Raw genomic sequence first — 6,700 nt, forward strand, 5'->3', positions numbered from 1 at the left:
CAGATTTAAGATTTATCCCCATATTTCGGGCATTCTCTGATATCTCATTTATTTCAGATTCTGGAACTGTTTCAGATACTTCCGATTCAGATCATTGTCATGACTCAAACTTTTACCTTCATGTATTTTTGAAGCCGTTTATCATGTAAATATATAATTTTCACACATTTTCTAGATCCGATCCTGCAGATCCAGTTCGTTCAAACGTACCGATTCTCTGTCACAGTTTGTTGTTAGTTTGAATACGATGCTGGTTTTAAAAGTCAATATTTAGCAATAAACGTGAATGTCTGCCTTCTAGTTTGTTGGCATAAAATTAGTTAATATTTAACAGCCAAAGGCTCCATACATTATTCTCAAGGTCTGCAAATATTTATAACTGTTGGTTACACTGGCGACCAGCTCATCAGAACTACCGACTGAATAGTAACAAGGTTGTCTCGACTGAATTGTTACATCATGTCCTAGCTTTCAGCAAACACGTATTTTATCGAGGATTGTGTCGTTTTATTGCTAGAACACAGCAAATCGTTTACTGGAAATCAGTAATAACCGTATTTGTTGCGAAAGTCTGTTCTTTATTCTGCTGGGCTGCAGAAATAAAAACTGACTGTGTATTTTCGACATTATTCGTTTTTAATTTTTGTATCGGCCTTGTTTGCCCCTAAATATATTAAACAAAATTAATTTTCTCCGCGGATTTTTTTTATTGATTTTTTGCATTATGTATACAATGCAAAAAAACTATTCAATAAAAATTCCGCGGAAAAAAATTAAATTTCGTTTCGTTTCGTAAAATTTCGAATCAAATGGACCTCGATTTCGTTTCGTTTCGAAGTCTCGGAAGTAAATCTGAATTTCGTTTCGTTTCGTTTCGTCAGGAAAAAATGTGTTATCGCATACCCTTACTACGGGATACAAATTTGATTTTCATCTGATTAATCGATTTTATGAATTTCTCCATTAATTTTTATTTCTCACCCTTCATTATATACAAAGACCAAAAGGACAAAAGAAAGAAAATTAATATTTGTCCCGACCTATGTTTTATCTAAGTCGTCTTCTGCATCTTCAATGGCACTACATTCCAACTGAAACTTGACCTTCTTTGCAAGTTCATTTTCTATGAGCATAGTGATCGGCCTGTGCTGAGGGAGGAGTGTCCTAGCGTAGTATCTGTAGGCCCAGGCAGTTACCACTAGCCTCGTCGAGGCATAGCAGTGGAGTGGTAGAGTGAGCATCCAAGTAAGTCTCAAAATGGTGTGAGTTCCTGTGTGAATGTGTACATAAAGTACACCCTACACTCCAGAAGTAATGTTGGAAAGCTGTTCCGGGAGGAAATCAGGGTTGGCAAAAAATATGCTCAAATATTGATTGTTCCGAAATGTACTAAAAATGTTCCATTTGTTTGAAAAACTGCACAGTACATGCACTTTGAAAAATCATTGATTATAGTTTCCGAACTTCAAGTGCCATCAGGCGATAAGTTTTGTCTAGAACAATCATTTTCTATATGTATTATCTAACAACATTGCATATCTCAACAAACCATTAAGCGATAAATGAACCTGCCTTTGGAAAATTTCGATGTCATGTCCATGAAACTGTTTCATATCACCCAAATGAGTGGCCCAAATGTAACTCATTCGAGTTGCATAATGATCATTAAACCTAATTTAAACCACTAAATTATGGTTTTATGTGTGCTTGAGGTGAAATTTGAATTACACCGGTTCATTTTTTCACAGGTGGGCTTCAGTTGATAATGACCTTTTAGCGTTGATAAAACTATGAGTTAATCCCAAGGAAAAAAACTACAAAAAATCAAAGAAGTTCAGGTTTAGGTGGTATTTGAAAAGCTGTGAAAAATAAGGGTAACCGGGAATTTGAAGAATACCAACCATGTAAAAAAAATATTGGGTGTAGAGGAGAAAAACAAAATGCTTTCTGTTTCTATTCGATGGGTTTGTGTATTATACCGAAACGACGACAGAACCTCTGTGTAAAACAAATTTGTTTGGGATTCTGCGTAAGCGCGTCAAACACCTTTCTGGCTGATTTTCGATGTTTATATGTTTCATATCAATTTATTTACGTGCATTGAGAAACTGCTCATGATATTTTCTTTCGTTTATTTCTTTTGAAAAAAAAACGAATCTAATATTCATCCATAATTTTATTCTATGCTTTTTATTATTACCTTACTCGAAAAATTCTAGTCAAAATATGTACACATGTTATATATATCAACATATTTTCCTTTTTTCTGTCGGTATTCTTCGTTTTGTTCGTGCAAATTTCTTCTTTCTAAACCGCACGTAGGTCGGTCCGTAGGGTAGGTGACACTAACTTATCATTTATAATAAGCAAATACAAAACTAAAAGGACGAGTGTCAGTTGATGTGGGTATTCCTATGCAGATCGATCAAAAAAGCGCACAACAACGTTTAAAACAAAATTCTTATCAAATTGCCAATCGCAGATATCGGTATGAGCAGTCTACATCATTCTAGCTGAATCGATTAGTTATTTACTTTTAACATTATTAGCCAGTTTTACAGTTTACTCAGTTATACATGGACATTCAGTATTTTATTCACATTGAATCACTACTGCAGTATAATGGATGTTACCTCTCTCTCTCTTTGCTAAGAATCGGGTAGAACATTCTCAAATTTTAGGTAATTCTTTAGCCCATATGAGATGCGGAAAAAGTTAACTACTCTTATTGATGTTTACGCAAATGTAGCTGCTCCTATATTTTCAATTCATCGTATTATATAAATGTTGTTCCTCTGTTAGCAATCCAACAGATTAAAACTATAAGTAAATCGCATCGGCGGGGTTTCACCAATCATTGGAAATGAAAGTTTAAAAGCAATCTGAGGGGAATCGGAACGAACTATTTTGCAAACGTTCATTTATCACTTTCTTTCCGAATTGAAATTATCGCAAACAAAACCTTTTGTTTTTATTAGAATAAGTGTTGTATTTGTGTTGGGTATTATTAATTCTCTCTTACAAATAGATCTGCACATTTGTTCTGTTAAAAATTGTTGTCCTTTGCACTTGACGTTACAAATCGCGGAACTAAGTACTACTATTTACAAATTAGTTTTCCTCTGGCGTTCAGCGTGCAACCTCGAGGGAAGCGATTCCCGGTAATTGGAATCCTTCCGGATCGAAGAGGACAGCTCAAGAGTGGAGATTTTGCTAATTACATAGTTTGTTTTTACCTTTTGTGTGATTCTAGCCGTTATGGAGTTGGAGAAATAAAGTCCTTGGCGGTAAATATATAAATATAGAGTCCACTACACGACGAATTCCGCTCTCCGGTTCACTCCAATTCGTATTCGTTTTGTTTGGTGATAATCAGGACCCCTCTTCTCGTGTTGAATAGTGAATATACTTTTGTTATAACTGTCATGCTTCTAAATTGGATGCAATCCATCAGAGGAGGGCACCTCTTTTTTTTTTTGTTTAGTATTATAACGTGGGGTTCGCGAACCGCTAATGCTAAAGGTAGAAGGGGAGTTTTCTAGAATAATAAGTTATGGTTTTCATTATTTGTAAAACAGTCTATTTTCTTGCTTGAATACATTTAAGTTAATGTTTTGAGTTTATGGATTTTGATATTTTTTTCGTTTAAATAATTTTGATCTTACTCCAAAATGCTTTCCAAACGTTTCGTCGAAAGATATCTCTGCCTAGATCTTTGCTTGCTCCTTTTCGGTAGAACAGCTTCAAAGGACGGATTATGAATCTAATCGACCAGTGGTTGGCAAACAACTTCAAGACCTGTGCAGATCCTGTCCAATAGTTAAACGACTTTTCACGTTGATTTTGTTACGAAACAAAGTTTAAATTAAATGAAAAGGATAAGTAAAACATATATGCACAGCATTAATATATAGTAGGTATCCACTAAGCAACGAATGATGACTGATTTTTCAATTTAATGAATAACTATCAGACAGACCAAATATGATTTTTTTAACGGGGAATGTTCTATTAATTCCTTTGTCTTTGTAAACACACTAGCTACCCACCTCTGGTCGACTTGACACGAAAACTCGTCAAACCCTTTTCTTCTCTCAATACTGAAATATTTCCTATAAAACATAAAATATTCCTGCAGTTTTATTTTTTCAATTTTATTTGAAAAAAGACGAATATCGAACGAAAAAATACTGCATTGGTATTTTCCCTACACAGTCAAAATTAGTAATGCATTCTCGCTTGGCGAGATTCTCTATAATACACGAAATCAAATTAACCTAACGAAAATCATCGTTCATAAAATCAAACCCACTCGTGTTGCTCCAACTAGTCTGTTCCATCGCCCATCATCATCAACACTGCTGCATCCGTTCCATCTGGATCGTCCTGGCCGAGCATCGCCGCCACGATCGCTTTCGACGACTCTGTTAAACCTGCTTCATCCCTCTGCCCTCCGTCGCCGTGTTCGATCATCTCCCCCGGCATCAACGACACGCCATCCTCGGTTGCCGTCGCCATTATCGTTTCGACTGCATTCGAACAGTGGTCCTGGATGGCCGGTGTCCCCGACGCCAACATTATTCCACCTGTGCTGCTGCCGCTACCACCCGATGACGCTATCGCTCCACCGGTAGCGTGACATCATGATGACGTGTGCTTCTCCGTTAGCTCGGCCCAGCGCTGCTCGAAGTACTTGCGCATCCCATGGCCGGCCGTGCCCACCGGGGAGTCGTCCTCGTTGAACATCTCGCAGTTGTCGAATATCTGCCGGACGTCAGTGATAAAATCATCGCGCGATTTGTACCTAGCGGGAAGAAGAGATGATTATCAACAAGTTGTAATCGATCGAGTTGTTTCCTATGATAACTTACACCATATCCTGTAGACGTTTCTTGATGGTGGATAAATCCATCGGGTACTTGATAACCTTACGGTAGGTAGGGAACTGTTTGGTGTTCACAGGGAGTAAAAACGGCCAAGAGTCTTCATGTACCTGGAAAATAGAATGGGTGGTTTGATTATTCTTCAAATGTATCTCAATAATATTACCAATTTGAATAATATTAGCAAAATAATTGCGTAGAATGACTGAGCATTTATTTTACAGTAGATATTATGAATTAAAGCAAATAGCAAACTATACGATGAAAAAATAATACTCTGAATAACGAGCTTTAAACGTAAGTAAAAATAAAAGTGAGTACATTGCAGTCCCAGAGGTCTAGTCTGCACGAACTCTCAAGTCGAGAATTGAATTAGGTCGAATCAAATATTCAATGGGACTGTACAAACTCGTCTTATGGCAAGTGAAGACATTCCACTAAAAAGCTCAAAATAATTTTCTTGAAAAATATTATTTTCTTCTTCCGCCTTCTTTGCCAATAGTTATTAGATAGTTATTTAGGAATATCTAGTCCTACATATCTTTAGAGTCACGGCCACAGCCGCTTCGCAACTTAGTATGTATCCATTAGGCATTTCCATACAGTTTTTGAGCGTAAGGTGCTATGCTTAGAGAAAACTTTTCAACCTAAAACTGTTCGGACTATAGATACTGGAATATATAGATGAGCGAAGATAAATCCTCTGTCTCCAAACAAACTGTCAAACGTGTTTCCAAACGAGCATGACGTCACAATTTCAATGCAAATGTAAAGGGCTGTGACGTCATATGCGCACGTGCACGGTCAAAAAACCGACTCAGCCATGCTTTCGCCCATCTATAGATTCTACTATCTATAGTTCGGGCCTTATCGAGATTCAAACCCAACTACAGCATGCATTGCTTCGTAAAAATCTATATAGGGGAAGTGCACCGGTTTTGGCTAACTTAGTGCCTAATTTGGCCAACCCTGAAAAATACATATTTTTCCAAAATAATCGATCAGTTGAAAGAGGCGTTGAAGCGTGAAGGATATATCTCTTTTGAAATTAAAAAAATAATAGTTATTCGCAAAATTGGCCAAATTAGGAACATGGCCAAAACCGGTACAGTTCCCTAAGTCCACGAAGGTTTTCCTGACTGTTAATAAACAAGAAATCATGCATCTGGCCGGTCTAGCAAGAAGATTGTCGGTGTCTTCAGTCTATAGGCGCTGATACACTGTATAGACGTATTTTTCCATTCGAGTTTTTTCACGTTCACTAATTTTTGTTCCGACTGAGAAAGAAAAGAAAGAAGCAGTGGCCAAGAAGGGTAACGCCCGTATGCGAAAGGGCGCACCTTCCAATGGCCGAAGTCGAAGAGGCATGGCTATTATTGTCAAAGCCGAGAGCAAAAGCTACGCCGATGTTGTGAGAGGCATGAGAAGCCATGAAAAACTCGTTGGCATTGGTGATGATGTCAACTGTATTCCTAGAACGGAGGGAGAGATGATTCTTGTCCTGAAGCGGGATGCTGCGCAGACGAGTGCTACTAATTTTAAGATTCAAAAAGCACCTAAATGAAGCTTAAAAACTAAGAAGAGAGCTGCGCATAAAAGATGACAGAAGAAATTCAGGGTAATGAGGTGCATTTTAAGGCCGTATGCCCAGTAGTCCAGTGTAGGGCCTGGATGAAATAACCCAAGCCGGAGACCTGATGTCTGCATCGAGAGATTCGTGTATCGTCGAAATCCAAGATACCGCGATTCAATTAAAGAACGGTCGAGTGGAAACGCAGGTTGCCACATTCCAAGAAGATGCTAGATAAGGCCAACTT

The 6,700-nt window shown here is 37.8% G+C and overlaps 1 long non-coding RNA gene across 1 annotated transcript; it reads right to left on the reverse strand.

Moving 5' to 3' along the window:
- Positions 1–2,158: 2,158 nt before the first annotated feature.
- On the reverse strand, positions 2,159–5,139 carry LOC134213426 (uncharacterized). Its single transcript, XR_009979455.1, has 2 exons — positions 4,872–5,139; positions 2,159–4,804 (listed from the first exon to the last, which is right to left on the reverse strand). It is a non-coding gene; the product is annotated as an uncharacterized LOC134213426 (long non-coding RNA).
- Between the last annotated feature and the right edge of the window lie 1,561 nt (positions 5,140–6,700).

This window comes from Armigeres subalbatus, chromosome 2 (genome assembly GCF_024139115.2).
Source record: "Armigeres subalbatus isolate Guangzhou_Male chromosome 2, GZ_Asu_2, whole genome shotgun sequence".
NCBI lineage: Eukaryota > Metazoa > Arthropoda > Insecta > Diptera > Culicidae > Armigeres > Armigeres subalbatus.